The 27,608-nt window shown below is 38.8% G+C and overlaps 1 protein-coding gene across 5 annotated transcripts in view; it reads left to right on the plus strand.

The window, feature by feature from the left end:
* LOC133638460 (uncharacterized) overlaps positions 1–27,608 on the plus strand; it is a 131,003-nt gene that overhangs the window by 98,396 nt on the left and 4,999 nt on the right. The gene's annotated exons all lie outside the window — the stretch shown is intronic.

The raw sequence follows: 27,608 nt of genomic DNA on the forward strand, positions 1-27,608 counted from the left end.
TTTGTGCCGTTACGAATTTTAAGTTATTCTGAAAAACATTTTCTGACTAATGATGTTATCTATCCCCCTCACCTTGTCAAAATCACCCCATTCCTCTGTGCTTTGTTTGTGCTTCAACATTTTTCTGTCTATTATAGTTTTTATGTTGTTAACGTTTTATCATTCAAAACCAGACCACTACTTCGTCAAAACCTCCCCAAACGTGTCCCATTTGTTTAAACTGCTAATTTTTTATGAATTTTATTAAAACTAGTTATGAATCATAAAACAATAACATAAAAACTACAATAGTTAGACAAAAAAAATGGAGCACAAACGAGTGGGAAAAGTTTGGGGTGTTTTAGACAAGGTTATGTATAATATGCGTTAATAACTTAAAAACTACACAAATTAGACGACAACATTTTGCAGCACACCCAGCACAAACGAATGGGACAAATTTGGGGATGTTTTGACAAGGTGGAGCGACTAACTTCATACAGGTTTAGGACAGCAGTCGATGCTCAATTGAAACTCATATGAGTGTCAATATATCGATACCACGTATTTGATATTCCCATCTACGAAAAATACCGGTACTTATTTTTGTCATCCGCATGCTGCTGACAGAGCCGAGGCGCATGATGTTGAGTTTGTCAGCAAGCACACACAGAGCCATGAGATCGTATACAAAACAGCATTGAGAGGAAGAATGGCAAAAAACGGTAATTCTATTTGTTAATAAAGAAGGTTGCATGATTAAAGGCCTACTGAAATGATTTTTTTTTATTGAAACGGGGACAGCAGATCCATTCTATGTGTCATACTTGATAATGTAGTGGATTGTCCGAAGCTTAAGCAGGCAACAAAAGTAGTTTAGTACAACAAATTTATTTACCCATTATCAGAAGTGCAGGTTGAATTGAGTTGGTCGTGCAGACAAACCACAAGTTACTCCGGAGCCAACAAGACACACACAAGCCAAAATCACTCCCGAGTTCCGGTCTTCTGCCATTCATTTATATGTCTGTTGTGCGTCATCGTTCCTTATCAAATGCGTCAATGTCTTGTTTTGCTTTTCCTATCTGTTCCATAACAACTCGAATTCTGTAGACAGGTTGGCACGACTCAATATTCACTTTTGTCCCACAACTGGTCCATTCAATGGCACAAAATACAAGAGTATTGAAAATGAGCGGACATTCTTAAAAGACAAGAAATATAGGTCAAAAGGTCAGAAATTCTACTACATACCCGCCTTCCAGGGTCTTAAGACCCTGGACCAAAACAATTTCTGATATAGACCACTAACTTAAATCTCTACCGCAGATAGAGGCAAAAACCTCAATGTTTTTATACGAGGCAAAAATTCCGTCTATGACCCTCCTTCAGAGCGATCGCTGTTACCAGCCTGCAGTAAAACCATCTCACAGAACACAATTAGTGGCCTACCCTTTGATTTAGTAAAGGAAAAACAAATACTTTGATCATGAACATCATTGAACATAAATAGATGAATGTATATAGACTTATGACTGTAAGACATTTTCAAAAATATTTTTCCCGGCATTTGCAATGAATGTAGTTACCAATATTGTTAATTATCAATTGATTTTGAACACACAACTGAATTTCGTATGAGTCCATGTTCGATTAGTGCTCGTATAGATGGCTCGGTGGTGCCTCAGGCTGGTGGCCTGCCGACACCTCGTTGGGCTTTTGGCTGCCTTTGTGAAGAAAGTGATCCACTCAAACAGTCTGTCTCTCTTTGGGTGTGGTTCAGTCCATTGGGCAGACTGTTCAGTGGCCGGTGCGTGCTGGCCGAAATTGGGGAAAACTCAGGTAGAGTTGGAGCTGTGGGGGCTTTGGGGAAGGCTGGGGCAGAGTATGGGGCGTGGGGCTTTGGTCCAGGCCCTCGGCTTGCTTCAGGCCTCCTCGCTGCTTCGGCACTCCCGACACTTCTTTCCACAGCTGCTGGAGTCCCGGTGGACCCATTGGCTGGCAACCTTAGTTGTTCTCGTCATCGCTGGCAAGGTGTTGTCTCTCCTCTCGGTTCCTTCCAGTCGGGTATCGGGTGTTGGTCCTGGATTGGCTTTGACCATGCCCCTCTTAGCGAGTGCAAGGGAATCTGGAGTGGCTGCTTTCATCCTCAAATCTGCACAGAGGAACTGGCACACAAATTCTACATTTTGCAAACTTACCATTTTGGTCTCATGGTCTTTCCACCTTCCTAGGAAGCTGCTGGTCCTGAGAAGTGTTGATCTTGTGACTGAAGATGATAACCTGTTTTCTTAAAATAGGTGCCGTTGTTTGACCTAATCTTTTTGGGGAAACCATGTCGGGATATTAGATCATTCACAAAACATTTAATTACTGAATTGGCACCCTCCTTTGAGGGTGGGGTTGTTTCCGCCAATCACTGCAATTGTCAATCTAAATCATTACGTTCCTTTATCCTTGTACCGGATTGATCATATCGATTAAATAAAACCTTAACACGCTCAAACTTGACCCAATCCAAACTCACCTCCCCCCTCTGTCCCTCTCACAGGGACAGTGTTAGTCGTAGTAATAGTAATAGTAGTAGTATTATTAGTAGTTTCAGAAACATCCAAGAAAAAGAAAAGACAGCTGATAGTCAAGTGCAGCAAGAACAGAGGCGGAGGACAGGTCATGTTTGAGGTCACTGTTCGCTTTTGCAATAGTACTTTGATATTTTACAACACCTAGTGAATTATTGTGGCCTCAATAATTCACTAAATAGTTGTATTTAATTTAGTCTATCTATGATGGGACAATGCACAGAAACATTAAGTTCAGAAACAGATATGTTCTGTACTAGATTATATCTAAATAGCTACTTTCCATCTGTAGTCCCTGGCTACCTAAATTAAGGGGATCCACAAATCAAGCAATAAAATTATGACACTAATTAATCATAATAAATATATACATTCATAATAATCAATAATTAATCAAAAATAATCATACTGTAGCATGTAATCAGATTAAGAGAAATCCTAAAATGCCCCTTCATGGACACATACTTAACATACAATACAACCACACCTTATTGACATCATCACACAAAGACAATACATGCTCTTGTTCACATCTGTCATCATTCATAACAACAACCAAGATTTTAACAGCCATACCTCAAAATTGACAACAAAAATGCTCTCATGGATAAATACAATACTCATTAAATTGATGTGTCAACATAATGCCCATCTTAGTGACCGTCTGAGCAGCCTTGATTGCTCCAAAGCCACTTTTTTTTTTTTCTTTTTTTTTTTCTTCTATTTTTCTATTCCTTTTGTTATAACGTGGAGAAGGCTAATTGGTCTGTACATGTTCTGGTCTTCTTTATTTCCTGCTTTATGGATTTAATCATAGTAGCAGTTTCTCGACGTGGTAGGGAAAGTGTTTTCCGTTATTGATTTATTTATCAATCGTTGTTATACGAGCAATAATACAATCCTTATATGTTTTTAGGAAGATAGTGTCCAACCCGTATATATATCTCTAGATCGTGAGTCTGATAATGCAGTGAAGATTTTGTTTAACTTTGTTTCATTTGTTACTTCTAAAATGAGTCCATCCTGAATAAATGACAATTATTTGCACTGATTTTGAGGGATTTTTATTCAGGGTTTGTACAGACTGGATGAAATGTTCATTAAAATTATTACTCATGTCCAGACTGTCTGCGATAGTAGCGCCATTGATATTTAATGTTATAGTGTTGTTTCTTGTTTGCTCTCTTCCCGTAAGTTTGTATCTGGTTTTCCATAACTTTCTAATGTTCCCTTTTGCAGCTTTGATTAATTCTAAGTGAAAGTCAGCCTTAGACTTCCGCATAAACATTGTAACTTTGTTCCTCCAAACTTTTAAAATCATACGATCTGTATTTAGACCTGTTATAATTTCTCTTTTGAGAGCTGAGTCCCGATGTCTTTATTAGAATCCAAATTGTTTTATTAATCCAATGGTATTTTTATTTGAGCACTCTTCTTTCTGGTTTTGTATTCGTGTATTTACAGATATTCTCTTTGATTTTTGTCATCCAATTGTAATTCTAGTAGGGCTGCTTATCATTTGTATCATGTAGAAGCCGTTTATAATATCCTTAAGTTTCTTTCTACGCGTCTTATTTAACCAGTCCAGATTAACGTCCCCCATGACGTTACTTCTTTCATACTGTGCTGTTTGAGGATGTCTGAAAATGAATCAAGAAAAATGTCTTTAGCTGTGGTCGGTCGGTATACTACAATTACCTTGAAATACATTTCTGAGGAACATGTGATTTTAATTTCAACATACTCAAATTGATCTACTTTTAATGTTTTCCCTTTCATAAATCATAATTCCTCCCCCCTTTGTCACTCGATCTGTCTTTTCTGTAATCTTGTACCCCGGGACATTAATTTGAACGAAAGGTGTTGTGGGTTTTAACCATGTCTCTGATAGACAAGGTAATCCGGATTAGAGTCTGACAGTAACTGCAGTATTTGTTCAGTATGTTTCCTGTGGTAGAAAGTTTAATAATGCGGACACGTTTGTTACTGATTACTTTCTACAGACTTCTGTCTCTCTGCGACTTTGTGTATGTAATAAGCAACTATAAATATTTGAGATGCTTAAATTTTGTTTTAGCTCAGCTGTTGTGTAGCTGCTAGCTCTTTGTAGCCTACAGCAGGAGTGTCCAAATTGCAACCAATAGCTATGTTTTTAACAGACAACCGAAATAATTGAAAATGTGGTATTAGTGTATCGGTTCAATCAGCGCCAGCTACGCCCTGTTTTTATCATTTGACCTAAAAATTTTTTTTTTTTTGGTTTCGTAGGCAGGACAGAGGGAACAATGTGGGTCATTAGTTGTCCATCTTATACCATTCTAATTGTTGTAAGGATAGTTCACATGAGCGGCCATACCTTGAGTCCTACCATATATAAGAGTCAAAAGGCTCCTATTATGAGTCGTCTAATTGGTGATCATACACTTTGGCGGTTTGGGTGGCAGGACACACGGACGCACCTCAGTCAGCCAGTGCTAGGACAGTTGGAGCAGTCCCCGTCTTCCATTCGTTCCTGGGAGGCGTCCCCAGTAGTTGTCAGCTGATGTCGTGCTGTCAGGCAACATCAGGAAGTTCCTTCTGTGCAGTATTGAATTGTCAGGGCACAGTTCGTAAGCAGGTCATTACAAGGTGTGTGCAGGTTGACCACAAAGGAATGCTTCAAAGATTGTGTTGAACATTGTCCGTTGACACTTATGTCCAGCAGGGGTCTGTTTGTATCCTGCTGTTCGTCCTGCTGTCACACCTGTATTTTTTGTGAGCATGTTCTGGCTACAACTTTGGAGCTTGTCTTGTTCAGAGAAGTTGGCAGTCCCCCGGCTGCACATCCTTTCCACCCTCGCTTGACCTAGCGAAACCGTGGCTACCACCCAAGTCCGTCTGAATGGTTTTACGTTTTGTTGAGGTTTTTTCCTCCAGAATTTGGAACTCAAAACATGTACACCCATCGTTTTCATATCCTCTCGGTTAGTTCAATTTTGCATATCACGTTTTTTTTTTTTTTTTTTAATTACAGTCTTAACTATCCCATTAATTGCTAATCAATAACCTTAATTCAAAGATTATACGTACTACTTCATGTGTATTTAAGTACCCTTTTAATTCACTTAAAGATTATGTATAAGTTAATTTAAACTATCATTTGTCTATCAGTAGGCGCGAGCAAGCTGTCATGCTTGCACTCTGACCTCCCGCTGTGCGTGATACTCTCCAAAACAAAGGAATGTTTTTATTCACGTTTCTCCTTATCTTTCAGCTAAATCTTTTAATCTTTTAACTTTTAACGTCCGCACTGTGTTTATTTTTTATTGTCTGCATTTTAATTTTGCTTTTATTTTCTTTCATTTCCCTTTGTTGTCTGTGAAGCACTTTGAGTCTTGTCCTTGCCGTGTCTGTCTCCGACTGGTTATCTAACCTATTCACAACAAACATACAAGGCCATGCTCTAAGCGCCAGCCCTAATCACACTTCTCCTCTTTTTTTATTTTTTTATTTTTTTTTTTTACATATCGGCTCTTATTCTAATTATTAATGTAGGCTGTTATTTGTAATTATTATTCAACACTATTCACAGCAAACAGTTGTAAAGTTATAGTTATTCGCATTATACTCTCAAAATGTATGGCTAACTCAGGGGTCGGCAACCTTTACCACTCAAAGAGCCATTTTGGCAAGTTTCACAAATTAAAGAAAGTGATGGGAGCCACAAAAAAATTTACAATTTAAAATGAAAAACACTGCATACAGAGCTTAAATGCTTTGTGCTATATTAACCAGGGGTCTCCGGCACGCACTTTAATGTGGACATTTGATGTTAGTGCAGCCCGCGAGTTTTGAATGAATGGCGCTTGATAGCGTCATACTTGCCAATCCTCTCATTTTTCCTCGGGAGACTCCCGAATATCAGAGCGTGATGACACCGCCCTCTACAGTCTGCCCTAGCAGTGCGCCTGCTTGACCACACGTAAGTGGCAGCAAGGCGTACTACCTCAGCAACCACACATCTTACACTGATGGTGCCAATACCCAGAATCCCATGCAGCACTAACTCTTCCGTACTAGTTCAGCAACCACACATCTGACACTGACGGTACCAATACACATCTTACACTGACGGTACCAATACCCAGAATCCCATGCAGCACTAACTCTTCCGCTCAACCAACGCAAGGAGAGGGGGGGGGGTTGATGTGTGGGGGGGTTGTGGTAGCGGGGTGTATAATCTAGACCGGAAGAGTTAGGACTGCATGGGATTCTGGGTAATGGTGTGTTGTGTTTATGTTGTGTTACAGTGCAGATGTTCTCCAGAAATGTGTTTTTCATTCTTTTTTGGTGTGGGTTCACAGTGTGGCGCATATTTGTAACGTAACAATGTTAAAGTTGTTTGATACGGCTACCGTCAGTGTAAGCTGTGTGGCTGATGAGTAAGTATGCTTTGCTGTCTCCTGTGTGTGTGATTAATAACAACATGCAACATGCGGCTGGACTGGCACGCTGTATGTAAATGCTATAGAGGACAATTACTGCAGTGCAATCAGGGCACGCCCTTTATCTAGTATACATATTGTCTAAATAGGATTATTTTTTCCCTGGGAGTTATTTATGAGAGACACTGAGATCCATAAGTCTCCCGGGGAAAATCGGGGGGTCGGCAAGTATGTAGCTGAGCCGCATCAGAGTGGTCAAAGAGCCGCATGCGGCTCCGGAGCCGCGGGTTGCCGACCCCTGGGCTAACTGAAAGCTGTTGAGATTTGGTTTGCCTACTTCATCTCAGTGGCCTAGTGGTTAGAGTGTCCGCCCTGAGATCGGCAGGTCGCAAGTTCAAAACCCCGGTCGAGTCACACCAAAGACTACAAAAAATTTGGGAGCCAAATCACCAAACATGATTCCCCCACCTCCCAGGGGCAATCACGGGGGATGGGCCAAATGCAGAGGACATATTCCACCACACCCAGTGTGTGTGTGACAATCACTGGCACCCCAACTTTAATTCTAACTTTATTCTGTCATGCCATTATCCTCTTCTAGCTCAACATCCAGAAGTATGGTGTACTGCAATGTCTAAATAAAAATATAAATTACTCCAAACTAAAATGTCAGACTGCACTTTAAAGTTACTTTTATTAAATTAATTTCCAAACTAACCACCACCACAGCAGACATCTTCCTCAATCCTATCCCAATACTCCCATAAATTAGAAAGGTGTTTCACAACAGTGGTTAAGTAGTTATTTTAAGTAATAGATCTCAATATGTAGTAATTAATAAGACTAAATTTGCCCTAGTGTGTGAATGTTGTCTGTCTATCTATCTGTGTTGGCCCTTTGATGAGGTGGCGACCTGTCCAGGGTGCAAAGTCAAATTGTGAAACAAAAATTAAAGTTAAATCAAGTGGAAATTGACAGAGTATATGAACTACATTCTTGAGAATAGTAATTGATCATTAATATGTTGGAAGCCGCATATTGAACATATTAAAGAAAAATATCCAAATCCATTGCTATTCGGTATAAAGTAAAACACATGCTGAATAAGCAATGTCTGCACATGTTATATTATTCATTTATTTTTCCATATGTAATATTGTTTTGAAGTTTGGGGAAATGTTTATAGAAGAATTATAGACCCAATACTTAAACTTAAAAGGCTCATTTCAATATTACACAAAGCATTATTATTATGATCATATCAATCCATTTTTTATGAGTCATAATGTGTTAAATGTTCAGATAATTTAATTTTAAAACAATGGCAATTATGTTTCCAAGTAAAGAACAACAGCCTTCCAGTTTGTATTCTTAGCTTGTTTACATTATGAGGAGAAAACTATCATTTATGGGGGATATTGATTTTTGAAATAGGTCAAGTAAAATAAAATAAAAACACAAATGTATTTCAGTTTTAGGAGTTAAATGATGTACCATCCTCAGTGATGAGCTGAACACATGTAGTTTTTTGTTATGGTTTAAGAGACCCTTGAAAAGTAAAGTTTTTTAACATTATAAAATATAGTAACAATTACTTTCATCTTTTAACGTTGATGTTCCAGGTAATTTAATGTTCAGTAATTGTATATCATAGGCCAATATAAGCTTTGGCTTCCGCCTATTCTTTTTTCGGTCATTCTTTTTTCTTTTCTTTTCTGTGTGTAAATGTGTATGATTGTTAATATGTCTAATTTACTGTTAAACTGCTCACACAAATTGGTTGATGGTTGATTACATGACCAAAATAAACTTATTTCATCTATTCATTCATTATCTATCGCACTCATAGTTTTATTCCATTTTGCATGTAATTATTCCTATTGATTTCTTCCCATTTCACTCAAGCAACTAAACAAACAAATAAACAAACTTGCAGCTAACCACAATCAACAGCATACTATTTACGAATCCAAAATAATCAGTCTTATAAAATAATTTTAGCTTTAGATATGATTTAGGGCAGTGGTTTTTAACCTTTTTTTTCCAGTAAATTAAAGAAATAAAATACAGCATAATGTCATTATTTTCTGATTTATTAAATTGTATAACAGTGCACCATATTGCTCATTTGTTGTGGTCTTACTTGACTTATTTGGACAAACAAAAAAATAAGAATAACTAAAACGTTTTAAAAATTAAAATAGTGATTAAATTATAATAAAGATTTCTATACATATAATCAATCATCAACCTTCTTTGGATATTGCAATAGAGATCCATCTGGGCTCGTGAACTTAATTCTAAATATTTATTTTGTTGAAGAATTATTCTTCTATAATTATATTTATAAAGGATTTTGAATTGTCGCTATTTTAAAATATTTAAAATCTCAGGTACCCCTTGGCATACCTTCAAGTACCTCCCTTTTTTGTCCGAGCGGAAACACCATACCCTCCTTTGAGAACTACTGGTTTAGCCTATAAAAAATCCTTTGTCTCATACATCATTACACTGTACAATTCCTCTTTGGGGGGCTAGGATGACAGGGAATGCAAAACAATAACAGTGCAATACTTTTTTATATCATGGTAGTTAATGCCTAGTTTCTCTTTTAATAGAATCTATTTTGTTTCCATTTATACCCTTATTAGTTACTGTTTACTTTTTAGTTCTTCTTCCAAAGGGAACTCTCCTGAAGGAATCAATAACGTTTTATCTGTCTATCTATCTATCTATTACTAACCCGAGCACAATTCATGACGTCATGCTCATCTTGCTGACAGTTATTTCCATTTAGTTTTATTCTCTATTTGTAATTCTACATGCACCAATGTCACATAAAAATTTGCTTTCTTTGTTATTTATTTACATTATTATTTCTGGTTTACTTGCTGTCTGTTTACTTAAGTTCTCATATTTTGGTCTGTCTTCCTTCTGATTAGAATTTGTTTAACGCTTCTCTACGTTTTGTTTTGACAATGGCGCTGAGTGGCTCTTATCTGTACTTCTTCAGACTCTATGTTTCACAGATGCCCTTAGATGTATTAGAATATAAATTTAACTTTTATTTTATTGTGTGTTTATTCCTAAAAAAAATTAAAATGTCAATGTATAATCAATTTATCTTTCTCAAATTTAAATTCAATATTATTAATTTATTTGTTGTATAACTATTAATTCAAAGTTACAATGTGTCCTAATCTATGATGTTTGTGCGTGTGTGTTTGTCTCAACTTCCACACAGAAACTGGATGGATCAGATAAGCAACAAGGCTGTACCAAAAAAAAAGTATACTAGACATATAAATGAATGATGAATTAAACAATGTTTCAATGTCCCACAATCCGTATTTATTGATTGATATTTAAACGTGTAATTTTCCATACATCTATTATTTTACTGGACTTAGCAAGCACCTACTACTAGCACACTCTACAGACCGAGAATAACTGTTCAACCACACTTAGTAATGCCAAGCTAGATGCTAACTTAGCCTTACTATGCCTCAGTAAGCAAACTTTTGCTAACCTAGCCCAATGCTATGCTAACACAATGCTAACCTAGCTCAATGCTATGCTAACACAATGCTAACCTAGCTCAATGCTATCAGTGTCACTCCTCTTCGAACCAATGCCTCACGCAGCTGTCACTCACACAGCCTCGTCACACGCACACACTCTTATCTCAAAATGTCTCCCAGCTGAGACTATATGCGTCACACAGTCACTCACACACAGAGAATTTACCAGCACAGTTAAAAGTAAATGCAATAGACAACTACTTTTCTCATCCAGAAGCACAGCTGTATCATATCAGAACCTTAATAATAAGAACAACATTTATCATTCACTCTTAGATGGACAAATAGTCAAGTTTAAGGAGGGTATTCTGGGCTTCCCTGCTTAGGCTGCTGCCCCCGCGATCCAACCTCCAAGAGCGGAATAAGATAATTAAATGGATAGATCATACAGTCATATGTTTTCTGTACATAAACTTTGTCTACTTTCTCACACGCACACACATTTTAGACAATTTCCAAACTTTTACAGATAGCGGGGCTGTGAGAAAAAGCGTGAAGGGGAGGTTGCGAGAGGGGGGGAAAGGAAGGGGAGGGTTAAACCAGACAAGAAACCAGGTGCTACACAAACGTTATTAAAATACGCAGATATATATATATTAATTTTTAAAAAAAAAACACACACATTTTTCCCACAAACCACGCCCCCCTGGTCCGGACCAATATAAACAACTAATGCACGCGTGCTTTTGTGGAATCGGCCGTCTCATTAACAAACACAGGTCCCATCATTACTCATACAACGGCGATTAACCCGTTCCAGCGGAGCAGCTCCTGGTTTTACTCCCTGACCAATACACGGCAACAGCATAAAAGCACCATAGAGTCACTGATAATCACCCAATGCTCTACAGTCATCATGTTTTGGTCAGTTCCATACAGTTTCACCAAAGCTTCACCAAAGCTCCACCAAAGCTCTACCATATGCAGCCCGATCAATATCCATCTGCAGCCAATTAAACAGAACGTTGTGACAAATACAGCTCAGTTGATCTCCTTTACCGGAGTCACCAAACGGTCACCCAAAATGAGGCTTTTCCAACGCTGCAGTTTCCACATAGAGAGATATGTCGCACATTCATAGACTTCATAAATTTGTATGGGCCAAATGTCACATCAGTTAGCAAAACCCTGCCTTAAATTTAGCTGTATCCAACTCTGGCTAATTCTGATGCACTTGCAGAAAGAAGCATCCTCTGCCAGCAACGACAGAGGATGAAGAGGTTAAGAGAAATTTTTCGTCTCACATCGTCTATGCTTCTACACTCCAAACCACCAAAATTCTATCAACAATCCCCTGATGTTAAAAACAAGAAATCACAAGTTTTCAACAAACACACAGACAAATGATCACATATAAAACAACTCAATCCAACCATAATTTACCCCAGTCCAGGTTGTTTTTGGAGAACCTGACTAAACCTATCTTTTATCAAAAATAGATTCAGCAATTAGTCTTATCGATCTGGCTCTCTCCAGGCAGAAAATGTTTACACTTTAAGCAAAACGCTTACCTTGTATTAGATGCGCGCGTGCAGCACACTGTCTGCCTGACTGAGAGAGCGAGAGCGGCTGTCGACCTGTAGCTTCTAAACCATCCTGTTCGTGACGCCAATTTGTGTAGTGGATTGTCCGAAGCTTAAGCAGGCAACAAAAGTAGTTTAGTACAACAAATGTATTTACCCATTATCAGAAGTGCAGGTTGAATTGAGTTGGTCGTGCAGACAAACCACAAGTTACTCCGGAGCCAACAAGACACACACAAGCCAAAATCACTCCCGAGTTCCGGTCTTCTGCCATTCATTTATATGTCTGTTGTGCGTCATCGTTCCTTATCAAATGCGTCAATGTCTTGTTTTGCTTTTCCTATCTGTTCCATAACAACTCGAATTCTGTAGACAGGTTGGCACGACTCAATATTCACTTTTGTCCCACAACTGGTCCATTCAATGGCACAAAATACAAGAGTATTGAAAATGAGCGGACATTCTTAAAAGACAAGAAATATAGGTCAAAAGGTCAGAAATTCTACTACAATAATTTCGCAATATTGCCATATTTTTGCTGAAAGGATTTAGTAGAGAACATCGACGATAAAGTTCGCAACTTTTGGTCGCTGATTAAAAAAGCCTTGCCTGTACCGGAAGTAGCGTGACGTCGCAGGTTGAAGGGCTCCTCACATTTCCCCATTGTTTACACCAGCAGCAAGAGCGATTCGGACTGAGAAAGCGACAATTACCCCATTAATTTGATCGAAGATGAAAGATTCATGGATGAGGAAAGTGAGAGTGAAGGACTAGAGTGCAGTGCAGGACGTATCTTTTTTCGCTCTGACCGTAACTTAGGTAAAAGGGCTCATTGGATTCCACACTTTCTCCTTTTCCTATTGCGGATCACGGATTTGTATTTTAAACGACCTCGGATACTGTATCCTCTTGAAAATGAGAGTCGAGAACGCGAAATGGACATTCACAGTGACTTTTATCTCCACGACAATACATCGGTGAAGCACTTTAGCTACGGAGCTAACGTGATAGCATCGTGCTTAAATGCAGATAGAAACAAAAGAAATAAGCCCCCGACTGGAAGGATAGACAGAAGATCAACAATACTACCAAACACTGGACCTGTAACCACACGGTTAATGCTGTGCCGCCTGTCGAAGCCTAGCAATGCTGTTGCTAACGACGCCATTGAAGCTAACTTAGCTACGGGACCTCGTCAGAGCTATGATAAAAACATTAGCGCTCCACCTACGCCAGCCCTCATCTGCTCATCAACACCCGTGCTCACCTGCGTTCCAGCGATCGACGGCGCGACGAAGGACTTCACCCGATCATCGATGCGGTCGGCGGCTAGCGTCGGATAGCGCGTCTGCTATCCAACTCAAAGTCCTCCTGGTTGTGTTGCTGCAGCCAGCCGTTTAATACACAGATCCCACCTACAGCTTTCTTCTTTGCAGTCTCCATTGTTCATTAAACAAATTGCAAAAGATTCACCAACACAGATGTCCAGAATACTGTGGAATTTTGCGATGAAAACAGAGCTGTTTGTATTGTGATACAATGTGTCTTAATACTTCCGCTTCAACCATCGACGTCACGCGCAAACGTCATCATACATAGACGTTTTCAACCAGAAGTGTCAGGGGAAATTTAAAATTGCACTTTATAAGTTAACCCGGCCGTATTGGCATGTGTTACAATGTTAAGATTTCATCATTGATATATAAACTATCAGACTGCGTGGTCGGTAGTAGTGGGTTTCAGTAGGCCTTTAAAGTCTTCCAATCTTTGCTTCAAACTTAGGTAAACATTTAAGTAACAAGCAGTCGAATCGACAAGTAATATAGTTAACTAGCTCACCTGCTGTGCACATACAGATATGTAGACACACACACGGCTGGCTTGTTGCCAATTATTAGCGCAGTTCAAACCGCCCACGTAGCGCAACCAAGTGACCTGTAAAACTGTGTGTATGTTTTGGCTAATATCACTTCCATAATGTATTACCAACGTTAACCGAGGTATCACTGTACTCGGACTTGCGCTCAAATGCACATACAATATAAACCATTGTACTACTCATACAGGTAGCAATACATATTACATGTTGAATTGCCTCCACTACTATTGTTTACTATTGGGAACTACTGCTGAAATACTTTACTATATCTGGACCAACAGTTAGCCTCAATTTACAATTATCTACTGTATATACGTTCATCAATATTACTTACGGTGAATTATTGATGGGAATATCAAATACGTGGTATCGATATATTAACACTCATATGAGTTTCAATTGAGCATCGACTGCTGTCCTAAACCTGTATGAAGTTGGTCGCTCCACCTTGTCAAAACATCCCCAAATTTGTCCCATTCGTTTGTGCTGGGTGTGCTGCAAAATGTTGTCGTCTAATTTGTATAGTTTTTAAGTTATTAACGCATATTATACATAACCTTGTCTAAAACACCCCAAACTTTTCCCACTCGTTTGTGCTCCATTTTTTTTGTCTAACTATTGTAGTTTTTATGTTATTGTTTTATGATTCATAACTAGTTTTAATAAAATTCATAAAAAATTAGCAGTTTAAACAAATGGGACACGTTTGGGGAGGTTTTGACGAAGTAGTGGTCTGGTTTTGAATGATAAAACGTTAACAACATAAAAACTATAATAGACAGAAAAATGTTGAAGCACAAACAAAGCACAGAGGAATGGGGTGATTTTGACAAGGTGAGGGGGATAGATAACATCATTAGTCAGAAAATGTTTTTCAGAATAACTTAAAATTCGTAACGGCACAAACAAAAACATTTGCAGCACAAATGTAGCACAAACGATTGGGACAAGTTTGGGGAGATTTTGACATGGGGGGGAGAGGCAACTTCACAGAGGTCATTCATCAGTATCAATACTAATTCAGAAATTTAAAAAGCGTATGTTTCACTACCACATATTTTGGGTAACTTACTACGAACAAGTTCCTGTGCTGCAACACACACCCCTGGTAGAGTTAATATGAACTGATTCAGTCATGTCAGGTGACCACTAAGAAGAAGAGCAGTAATTCAATGCTCAAGTCAACGACACACCAACAACAGTACACGCTAATGTGAATAGAGGAAGTGGAACAAGAATATGCGGTGTGGACATACTTCACTCTGACGGTAAAATACAAGATGTTTATTTGTCATGTGTACAGTACAGAGTGTTTGAAATGAGCAAATAAATTAATTGTGGTTAGAAATGCAACCTGAAGTGAGGCAAATATAATACGAGAAAAGTAGGGGAGGACGCAGTGTCATAAGAATGAATGAATTAAAAATATAACCCGGAAGCAGCTATCATTCAATAAAAACATAGGCAACAATTGCAATAATAAAGACACAGTTTTTCTGCCCTACAACTTTAAAAAACTGAACATTTTGAGATGCATCAATGGGTAGACTGACCACGCATCCTCTTTTCCCCGGTCATGTCCTCTTTTGCGGGGCTGTCCGGGCGGCGTTTCTTAAATGCCTCAAATGTCTGGCATTTTGAGTTAGGGTTGCGTGTATTTTCAATGTACGTTCAGGGTTAAGAAGGGGTTAATAACAAAACAAATTGTGAAGGTGTGCGAAAGCAGCAGCATTCGTGAGGGAGGGGCAGAGACAGAGAGAGCGAGAGTGTGAGGGAGTGGATTGATTGATTGAGACTTTTATTAGTAGATTGCACAATACAGTACATATTATGTACAATTGACCACTAAATGGTAACACCCGAATACGTTTTTCAACTTGTTTAAGTCGGGGTTGTCAGGACTTGGTCCTTGGCATGGTTTGTTCTCCCATGGAGCAAATGAATTGGACCATACGTGGGGTGCAGGTGAGGACATGTTTAATATTTTAACTCAAAAAAAGGTACAAACAAAAAGCGCACACAGCGGAGGTAAAAACTTGACTATGACAAAACAAAAGACTTGCACAAGGGCACAAAAACTATTAAACAAAAACTTACTTGGCATGAGAAGATCAGCATGGACTATAGAAAAACGATGATAACATGAGCAGAGCATAAATGTGTGGAGAAGGTGATGTCGCCAGGAAGACCAACAGAAAAAGACAGGCTTTAAATAACAGTGACATGATTGGTGAAAACAGGTGCGTGACTCAAAACGTGAAACAGGTGCGTGACAGGACAGGTGAAAACTAATGAGTTGCTATGGAAACAAACAAACAAGGAAGTGCAACCAGGAACTAAAAAGAGTCCAAAAAACAAACACATGGCCAAAACAAAAACATGAACAGACAAGACAGGGGTCCACGTTATTCAATTCATGGAGAGACAGACAAGACACCCGGTTTGCTTGTTTTTTTTTATTGTATCGATTAACGCTTTCCGCCAGTGTTCTGTTTTGTTTATATTTCCTGGGTCAAATTTACATCCCCGTTTATTGCGTTTTTATTTTGATTGGCCAAAAGTTTTATCAATGACAACTACAGCCTCAGTTTGCACTCGGACAACTTTACTGTGAGGGGCTGTCAAAATAAAGACTTCATGGTAAACACTAAGGTGAGTGTAAAGTCAACATTTTTAACTCCAGTAAATGAGTTATTTTCGTCTTTGTGAGTCCATGGAAACTTCACTTTTATCTCCCGCTGGATCCACATTGTTCGGGGATGGAGACAGGTTAGCTGTTAGTTCAAGCTAACCAGCACCCGTGTATGGTTAGGGCAATTGTTTGCCTTTTGAAGTGTTAATGTGCGAGGAGTGTTCAAAAGGTGTCTCTTGGAGAAGTGGCAGACAAGTTAGCATCGCTGACAGTGACGTCATCACCGTCATTGTTTACTGAAGCAGAGATGGTGACTGTGCGTTATGATAAACGCGCATGCGTTGCCAGGCTCTGCTTTTTATCGATAGATTTATCAGATTTAATTTTTTATTATCTATAGCAGGAGTGTCAAAAGCGTGCCCATTTGCGGCCCACAGCTAATGTTTTAAAGGCCCACGGCACATTCTAAAAATAATAATAAATTAAACAAAAACATAACAAAAGTGAAATAAAAAAGTTTAAAGGGGAAATGTAATTTAGAAAAAGTTGCAATGTTGACTAATAAAACAAAGCTGTTTTTTTTTTCTTTCAAACTGTCATTGCTCAAAACATAATATTGAATCAAAATCAATGTTATTATGAATTATTGACCTACCCAAGGTTCCGATTACTTCACATCAAATATTCCACTTTGAAAAATATTTTTGGTGGAAGATTTTGCATATCTTGTGTGTTTGCCATTAAAAAGGTAGTTTTGTTTGACAACAAAGGGCTGAAAATAAACAAACAAAAAAACAACATAAAAAAAACTAAAACATTTTGAAATGAGGGATTGATCTGAAGTTGAGATTTAAGCGTTAAATATAAAATGTATGTATACCCTGGCACACCATTATCATCATTTCATGACCGAAGCAAAACACTTTTTACACATTTATACTGAAATAAATACACCTACAACTTATTAAATAAAAACGTAGAAAAAACTAACAACAGCGGTAAAGTTTGGATCCATGAAGGAAAGAAGAAAGTGAATGAATGTTTATTACTGAATACATTTACATATGTATACAAATTTGTTTTATTTTTTTATTATTTTTTTTAATGAATTAAGTAACGTTTATGACAACCTTTTTCCAAAACACAATATAGAATGTGAGATATAACAGGATAATGCATACGTTAATCTTTTTTTTTTTCAAAACGCTTACAAAAAAGTGGGACCCCAAAAATGTACCGTGGGACCCCATTTTTATGACTTGATGGGGTCCCTGGGACCCATCCATCCATCCATTTTCTACCGCTTATTCCCTTTGGGGTCGCGGGGGGCGCTGGAGCCTATCTCAGCTACAATCGGGCGGAAGGCGGGTACACCCTGGACAAGTCGCCACCTCATTGCAGGGCCAACACAGATACACAGACAACATTCACACTCACATTCACACACTAGGGCCAATTTAGTGTTGCCAATCAACCTATCCCCAGGTGCATGTCTTTGGAGGTGGGAGGAAGCCGGAGTACCCGGAGGGAACCCATGCAAACTCCACACAGAAAGATCCCGAGGCCGGGATTGAACTCACGACTACTCAGGAACTTCGTATTGTGAGGCAGACGCACTAACCCCTCTTCCACCGTGCTGTCCCTGGAACCCCATTTTGAAAATTCTTAGCGCCAACACTGCTGTCAACAGAGGAGAAAAAATGCTTTATTTAAATAAATATATTATTAATAAAGCAAGTTCGAGTATCATTGGCAAATTTTCACCTAGTCCCGGCTTTGGCGTGCTGCCCGCCTTGGCACGCATATATGTGTCCTCTTTTTGGGATTTCAGAATATGGTCAGCCTATCAATGGGGAAAAGAAGAAACTAAGATTTATTTAAGAATGTAGCTAAGGAAATGGAGGCTTAATTCAGACTCCTGAATGAAATACGAATGAGATGGAAGAGAATGAAGCAGTTACTGTATATTACAAGGCAAAGAACAAAGCGTTCACAAACCTTTTTCACGCTTCATTTGTGCACTCCAAACTGATAAACAATTATTCTGTATTCCACACAACTGGTAAGATAGTCCAGAACAATACCAACCTTCACCTGGAACAGATGAAGGTTGATGAAGACGAACAGTCTTTTCCTTCGGACTTAAAACTCCTTCCATCACCCGCAGAGCCTTATGAATGAACTCTGAGACATTGGAAAGTTTTGTTTCCATCATTTTCAGTCCGAAAATTCATTTGAAACAACACTCTCCTGCCAGTCTTTCGATCCTTCAAGACAGTCTTTGTAGTGTCATGTTCGTAGCTCAATCTAAGATAATTTCTTGATCCTGCGTGCTATTTAACAATCAATCTTTATTGCAGACCTTAAGATCCATTACACACATAAAAGCACAATACAAAACATTAAAAACAAAACAATAAAACATCAAAAACAATAAAACAAAGCCGAAATGTCAGTTTCTGACATGCAAACATGTGTGCCAATGGTTCCACAGTCCAGATGAGTACCTAACAGAACTGGGAGGAAGGTCCGTTATCACAGTGATTATATCATTTTCAGACTCAGATGCCCTACACGGAAAATTAAAGTGGGCACCCCAACACTAACAAATATCTGGCTTCACTGGAGCTTCTTGGAATTCCCAGGAGCAGCCTCATACAATCATTATAAGCAACCTTCAGCTTCTGTATGCTTTTCTGCTTATACTTTACCCACAGTGCAATAGTCTCTGAATAAGTTTATCTTTACATCATCAGTACAATAATAACATTTCTTTCTCAGCGTGTTGGCTTGGGCATACAGCATACGCCGCTGTCTGTATAGGTCATCATCATCACTCAATAGGTCAGTAATGATGTGCCCCAGATACTTAGTTTTATCACACACACTCAGCACCCGTCCTGACAGATAGAACAGGTCCTTGTCTTCTCTTGTTCTACATGATGACATTCTTTTGGCATTATATTTCACATCCTATTTTAAACCATAATCTGTACATATATTCAGCAGCTGTTGGAAGCCAGCACTGCTAGGAGACAGGATGGCTAAATCATCCGCATACATAAAATGATTGACCACAGTATTACCAAGTATACATCCTGTTCTACAGGTACTGAGCTGGACAGATAGGTCACAGATTGAAGAGGGTAGGGGAGAGAATTCCCCCGTGGCGTACACCGTTCCCAACCTTAAAAGGTGCCGAGCATTTATCGCCCCATCGATCTGCATGCTCTGATTAACACAGAATTCTGACGATACATCCCGCACGCCCCTCTCTTTCAGTTTTAAAAACAGTTTCTGATGGTTGACTCTATGAAAGGCTTTCGACGCATCAATATAGCCAACTAAAACTGAGGAGTTCTTACCTTTTATACATATCAATCACTTCTTTCAATGCGTAGATACAAAGGTCAGTACCATGCTTAGTTTTAAAACTAAAGTGATTGTCAGCAGTGGTAAGAAAAGCGCTTAAGCGGTCTAATAAAATGATCTCTATAACTTTAGAAAGTATGCTTGCAAGTGCAATAGGCCTGTAATTATCCATGATTCCCACCTTACCTGCCTTGTCCTTGATGACCGGCACCAGAGTGACATCAGGCCTGTAAAACAGATGGAAAGCAGGGCGGCTACCGTATTTTTCGGATTATAAATTGCTCCGGACTATACGTCGCACGGGCCGAAAATGCATAATAAAGAAGGAAAAAAACATATATACGTCGCACTCGAGTATAAGTCGCATTTTTGGGGGAAATTTATTTGATAAAATCCAACACCAAGAATAGACATTTGAAAGGCAATTTAAAATATATAAATATAAAGAATAGTGAACAACAGGCTGAATAAGTGTACATTATATGACGCATAAATAACCAACTGAGAACGTGCCTGGTATGTTAACGTAACATATTATGGTAAGAGTGATTCAAATAACTATAACATATAGAAAATGCTATATGTCTACCAAACAATCTGTCACTCCTGATCGCTAAATCCGATGAAATCTTCTTCCTCGTTGTCGCTCCTGTTATGCGCCGCTAGCGTCCTTTCTTTCTGCTGCTCGATCGCCATTTTCTGCTGCATATTTCACTACGTCCAGCTTGTAATCTGCAGTATATGATTTCCTTTTCGATGCCATTTTTGTTCAGTTTTTATAAGTTACCGCCAATGTAGAAATTATACATTTAATAGCTACAACAGTAGCATATAGCATATAGCAGTTAGCATCCCATGACCCCCACAATGCACTTCTGCCATGACCCTCCCCCGCCAAATTCTTATTGGTTGACGTGTGTGTGACGATTGCTGACATTTTGCTTTGTCTCTTCCGTGAATTAGATAAATAATATTATTTGATATTTTATGTGTTAATAATTTCACACATAAATCGCTCCGGAGTATATGTCGCACCCACGGCCAAACTATGAAAAAAACTGCGATTTATAATCCGAAAAATACGGTACTCTGGGGCTCGCATATTGCAGGTGTTCTGCAGTTATATGATCAGGGCCACTGGCTTTATTATCAGCTAGCTGGGATATTGCCTGCAGCACCTCACTTACAGTGACTCCAACAGCCTCCCTGTTGTGTATGTTGCCTATATCAAAGGGGTCACTTTTAACACAATTAAAAAGTGCAGAATAGTGCTGCCTCCATTTCTCAGCTATGTTATCAGCTGCAGCTACACTCTCAATTGTGCATGGCAGTGGCATACTGCCTCGGTTCAATGTTTTCGCCTCTTTCCAGAATCCACTTATATTGCAGTTAAGGAGTTTCTCAGCCAATGAGTCAGCTCTCATAGTGTGCTCATTTCGAGTGACAAATCGAATGGCAGATTTTAACCTAGAATGTGTGAGCTTCTTACGATCTAGTACTGGACCTTGTCTAGGTCTACCAGCCAGAACCCATTCACTGAAAACCTCCTTAGCCGCAGTGTAATGCACACGAAAATGTTTATTCCAGCCTGGCTTCCCACTGGATTTCCTGTTTGTGCATGTAACATAAGGACTGCTAGCCTTACATCAGGGTTTTGACAGTATTGTCATACATTGCACAAAGGGATTTTCTATGATTCATATCATTACAGTTAAGATTAGTACACAAAATTGCATCAAGTAGAAGAAACATATTATTTAAAAGAGCATCAGTTCTCCTGTAATAAAACATCACTTTCTCATCTGTGAGTTTGACCAGTCTAGTTTGGCCCTCAGGCTATTAACCTCCTGGGTCAACTCAGGGAGACTGTCCACAACTTAATATCTAATATGAATGGAATATGGTCGCTCATAGAGACCTCATACACAATCTCCATAGAGCATATAGTGGCGTGTGCATCAGCCGTACTGACACAGTGGTCAAGCCATGATGTTGTGTGCCAGGCTTCACTAATATAAGAGTAGCTATCAGCTGGCAACAACCCTTGACTAGATAAGGTGAGTGCATTTTCATCACAAAACTGTATTAGGTGTCTTGCAAATAAAGCGCTGTCATCAGAAATATCAGCATTCCAGTCACTCACCACATAAATACACATACAGTGATTATCCTGTATAAAATAATTAATAAAGACAAGTTTAAACATGTAGTCATCCTCATTGTCTTTACATTCATACGGAGTGTACACATTAAGAACAATAAACTCCCTATTGTTGGACTTATACTGAGCAGCAATACACCAATCAACTTCGAGCCTAATAACACTAATAACTGCATCATGCTTTTTGTGCCAGAGAACAGCAACACCTCCCGCTATCCTCCCTCTTACAATTCTCATGGACAGGTCAGTCGTTGACTCACCAGCTCCATGAAAGTTATCATTAAAAGAACTCAAGAGGCCCAGGTCTTGTTTTGGGAGAAATGTCTCTTGTAAGCATAAAATGTCACAGTTGAGCAGCAGGTTGTCAACAGCTACACGCCGATCCCGGTTCCCAGCGCTGCAGCCAAGACGCAGTCCACGACAGTTAAAAGATCCCACACACATACTTACATGGTACGAGTGGGCAAGGCCCCTTTAACCGCACTTACACCAGCAGAGAGGAGGGTAGGGGTAGGTTGGCCCCCACTGCAACTGCCTTTCATGGCTCATAAAAAAGCCTTACCACAGAGCCTTCTAGCCAGAGATCAGAGACATACATCTCTGCAACATTTTTACACTGTGCAGACTTTAAAAGAGCTATATTGATTGCCCACATTGACTATGCGTTCACAGGTTACTTTGCATATCCATTAGAGATGGAATATTTCTAATCTGTGTCAATATTACAGCAGACATCAGGTACAACAAGAACTCTGCTGTTGACTTGTAATACCACAGATGCCTTGTTTTGGGGTGACGTCATAGGCAACCGAAAAAGTAACACATTAATCCCATAAGTGCCACCTAGTGTACAGGAGGCACATAGCATATGTATAATAGTTGCATTAGAGAGTGTGCATGGACACTGGAACTCCACATATAGATGTGAAAATACAAAAAAACAACTAATCAGACTAATTTAGTGCGTTAAAACATACTGGTACTTATCACTTGCATCAACAATTGATACATGGGCAAATAATGCAATAACCAAAAGAAAGTTGAATCTAATCTAAATCTTATAATGTGTAGTACCTTCAAAAAATATGTGATATTTTCCCTCTTTGTTGCTACAGGGAATCCAGTGGTATTTTTAGAAGTATATAGTAAATATATTTCAAATTCGGACTCAAAACTTCTAATTTTTACTCTGCTTGTTGCTATGACATTTAGTAAAAAGACACAATCATTGTAAATTTTAAATTAATCTTTTCAAACGATCACCCAGATAAATGTATGTGAAGGAAAAACTACACATTTGGGCACTTATTTTAAGTCAATGTTTAACTAGGAGGTTTGGGTAGGACTGTTGAAATAAATAGTGCCATTTAAAGTACATATTTTTATTCTTGATTTTAATTGTTTTTCAACATTAAAGTAGTGGTGTAATGAAATATACTTTTTTTACGGCTTAACAAGGCACTTGTCTCTCTTTTGTATGATATGTCCATAAAACACATTGTATCCCTACACACACATACACAGTCAACATGAGAGGGCGTGACCAGTATGAAAAGTAGACCATAGAGATCTAGGTCATTGATGTGACTCATCGCCTTCCCTCGCTATCCTCCCTTTATCCCTCCCTCCCTCATCATCCATCCTCCATCCCCTCATTCCTTTTGTCCCCTTCGTCTTCCCCCGGAGTGTTCCTCCTGCCCCTCCCCTTCTCGGGATAATCTTTGTTCATAAATCTGAGGGAGGTGGGCCAACTGTGCAAGTCTAGCTGTAATAGCAGCGGCCATGAGGCTCAGAGTGCAGTTTACAGTGCATCCAGAAAACTTCACTTTTTCTACATTTTGTTATTTTATAGCCTTATTCCAAAAATGGAATGAATTCATTTTGGTTCTCAAAATTCTACAGACAATACCCCATAGGCCCTTTTCCACCAAAAGTTTTGGTTCCTGGAACCTCTGGTTCCTGGATCAATATGTTCCTGTAGAAGTGTGTGGTTCGTGTTTCCGCTGCATTTCACAGTTCAGGGTAGATTATATGAATCAGGCTGATGACGAATGAAGGAGTGGTTTAATATATTTCTACACTGATACCATGTAAATAAACAGACACTATTAGGTCAGGTATTTTACTAAAAAGTAAGTGATTGAAATATAAAGCAATCATATACAAAACGATATGATTTAAAAAATAAAGTGTACCGAATTGTTCATAAAAAGTCAGACTTTTGTCCGCAATGTCGAAAGTCGTCCTCTCAGTAAATGATGAATTCATGAGGATCAGGCGATTTCTTTTGTTCCATTTCCGCTGTAAATAACAATACATAACAAATAAATGTCAGGGTCACGCCAACAACACAAACACATAGCTTCAGCGTTAGCTCGTTGGCATTAGCATTCTGTTCACTCGGGTTGAGGCTAATACTACACAAATGGAGTGTCACTGACTACTGTAATAAAGTAAATAGTTAATATTTGATGTTTTTTACCTTTTTTACTGCTTTTTTGCTACCTCTTTTTTCCACATTTCTCCAATGAAGGTCACTGCTTAAAGTCCTGCTTCATACCTCTCCATAAATATGTTTAAAAGAGTCCGTCCACTTCTCGTAACTTTGCGTAACAAAATTAGATTTGTAAACAAAAATAAACTGCATATACTTTAAAGTCAATGGCTGAGTAATAACACTCTAAAATACAAAACCCAAAACCAGTGAAGTTGGCACGTTGTGTAAATCGTAAATAATAACAGAATACAATGATTTGCTAATCCTTTTCAACCTATGTTGAATTAAATAGACTGCAAAGACAAGATACTTAATGTTCGAACTGGAAAACTTAATTTTTTTGCAAATATTAGCTCATTTTAAATTTGATGCCTGCAACATGTTTCAAAAAAGTTGGCACAAATGGCAAAAAAGACTGAGAAAGTTGAGGAATGCTCATCAAACACTTATTTGGAACACTCCACAGGTGAGCAGGCTAATTGGGAACAGGTGGGTGCCATGTTTGGGTATAAAAGCAGCTTCGATGAAATGCTCAGTCATTCACAAACAAGGATGGGGTGAGGGTCACCAATTTGGGAACAAACGCGTGAGCAAATTGTCGAACAGTTTAAGAACAACATTTCTCAACCAGCTATTGCAAGGAATTTAGGGATTTCACCATCTACGTTCCGTAATATCATCAAAAGGTTCAGAGAACCTGGAGAAATCACTGCACGTAAGCGGCTAAGTCCATGATCTTCGAGCCTTCAAAAACACACATATGTCAAAAACCGACATCTGTGTGTAAAAGGATATCACCACATGGGCTCAGGAACACTTCAGAAAACCACTGTCTGTAACTACAGTTTGTCGCTACATCTGTAAGTGCACGTTTAAACTCAAAGCGAAAGCCATTTATCAACAACACCCAGAAACGCCGCCTAAAATGGACTGATGCAAAGTGTAAAAGTATTCTGTGGTCTGACAAGTCCACATTTCAAATTGTTTTTGGAAACTGTGGACGTCGTGTCCTCCGGAACAAAGAGGAAAACAACCATCTGGATTGTTCTAGGCGCAAAGTTAAAAAGCCAGCATCTGTGATGGTATGGGGGTGTATTAGTGCCCAAGGCATGCGTAACTTACACATCTGTGAAGGCACCATTAATGCTGAAAGGTACATACAGGTTTTGGAGCAACATATGGAGCAACGTTGTCATGGACGCTCCTGCTTATTTCAGCAAAACAATGTCAAGCCACATGTTACAACAGTGTGGCTTCGTAGTAAAAGAGTGCGGGTACTAGACTGGCCTGCCTGTAGTCCAGACCTGTCTCCCAGAGAATGTGTGGCGCATTATGATGCGTAAAATACAACAACGGAGACTGTTGAACAACTTAAGCTGTACGTTAAGCAAGAATGGGAAATAATTCCACCTGAAAAGCTTTAAAAATTGGTCTCCTCAGTTCCCAAACGTTTACTGAGTGTTGTTAAAAGGAAAGGCCATGTAACACACGGCCTTGTGCCAACTTTTTTTGCAACGTGTTGCTGCCATTAAATTCTAAGTTAATGATTATTTGCAAAAAAAAATTACGTTTCTCAGTTTGAACATTAAATATCTTGTCTTAGCAGTTTATTCAATTGAAAATAAGTTGAAAAGGCTTTGCAAATCATTGTATTCTGTTTTCATGTACAAATTACACAACGTGCTAACCCCACTGGTTTTGGGTTTTGTAGTTCCACTGATCAGCGTTCTTCAGCACACAGTTCCTGGATGTCGAAAGCTCCTTTTATTCTTCTTTCTCTCCGCTGTCAATTTTGTTGTAAAAGAAATAAGAAATAAACAAGTCTCAACGTATATTCCAATGGCGATTGTGTGTTTGAAACAGAAGTTTTAGGAAAGCCCCCAATTTTTTTCATCCAATTAGGATGAAAAAAACACAGTCCGCCACCGAAAAGGTTCCTGGTCACTTGGAAAAGTCCCACTTAGCGAGGGGGAACTCCGGAAGGTTCCTGAAACCTAAGTCTACTTGGGTAGTTTTTGGTGGAAACACAGGGGGAACTTTATTTACATGGGTAATGGGAAAGTTCCTGAAAAAGTTCCTTTGGTGGAAAATGGCCTATTGTGAAAAAGTTTATTTTAAAAAACATTTTGAAAAGTGGTTAAAAATGTTAAACAATTCATAAGTACATAAGTATTCACAGCCCTTGCTCAATACTTTGTTGATGCATATTTGGCAGAAATTACAGCCTCAAGCAATGTTCCCTCTAATTTTTAATGTTTGTGAGCAAACGCACAAACTCCCTGAGCACAGTGGAGCACATGTGAGCAACATCAGACGTGCACACTGTGGCCACACCAGCGTCACACCTGTCCCAAACCTGACTAAATAACAATTTAAATGTTTTATTAATATAATTTTCTGATATAAGTGATTTTGCCCCCTTACTATGACAATGACAAAAAAACATGTTTTTCATGACCTATGTGCTATTATTGTATGTCTGGCTGCCGGTCCTGCCTTTAAAAGAAATGTTACCCCTTTCAGAGATTACATTTAGTTCCTGTAACTTTCTGTCTGTAAAATACATCTTTTTATTAGCATTTATGAAATCTAGTGACAATATTTCATGAATAATATCCTTAAATTAACATTCTTAATAAATGGCAGTAAAATAAGCACACATCTGATTGAGGAGTCAGAGTGTTACAACCTGGCATTTACACATTTTGTGGCGTAGGGGTTGTCATAAACGCAGCACTGGCTAAGTGCCATGAGTGCATGTGTTGGTGCAGGTGAGAGAGTGAGCGGCTTCTGTTGAAATGACGGATGATAACGTTGGTTTAAGACTGGTTTGTATGGCAGAAAATTACCAGTTTTTATAGATAAAAGTTTTTTTTACTCATGTTTTTGGTGTGGTTACAAACAGTTTTGCTCAATAAAGTGATTGATGGAATTCCTGTCCGTAATGTGTTTCGACAGACGATAATAGATTGTTTTTC

The sequence above is a fragment of the Entelurus aequoreus genome, linkage group LG21 (assembly GCF_033978785.1).
Source record: "Entelurus aequoreus isolate RoL-2023_Sb linkage group LG21, RoL_Eaeq_v1.1, whole genome shotgun sequence".
In the NCBI taxonomy this organism is placed as follows: Eukaryota; Metazoa; Chordata; class Actinopteri; order Syngnathiformes; family Syngnathidae; genus Entelurus; species Entelurus aequoreus.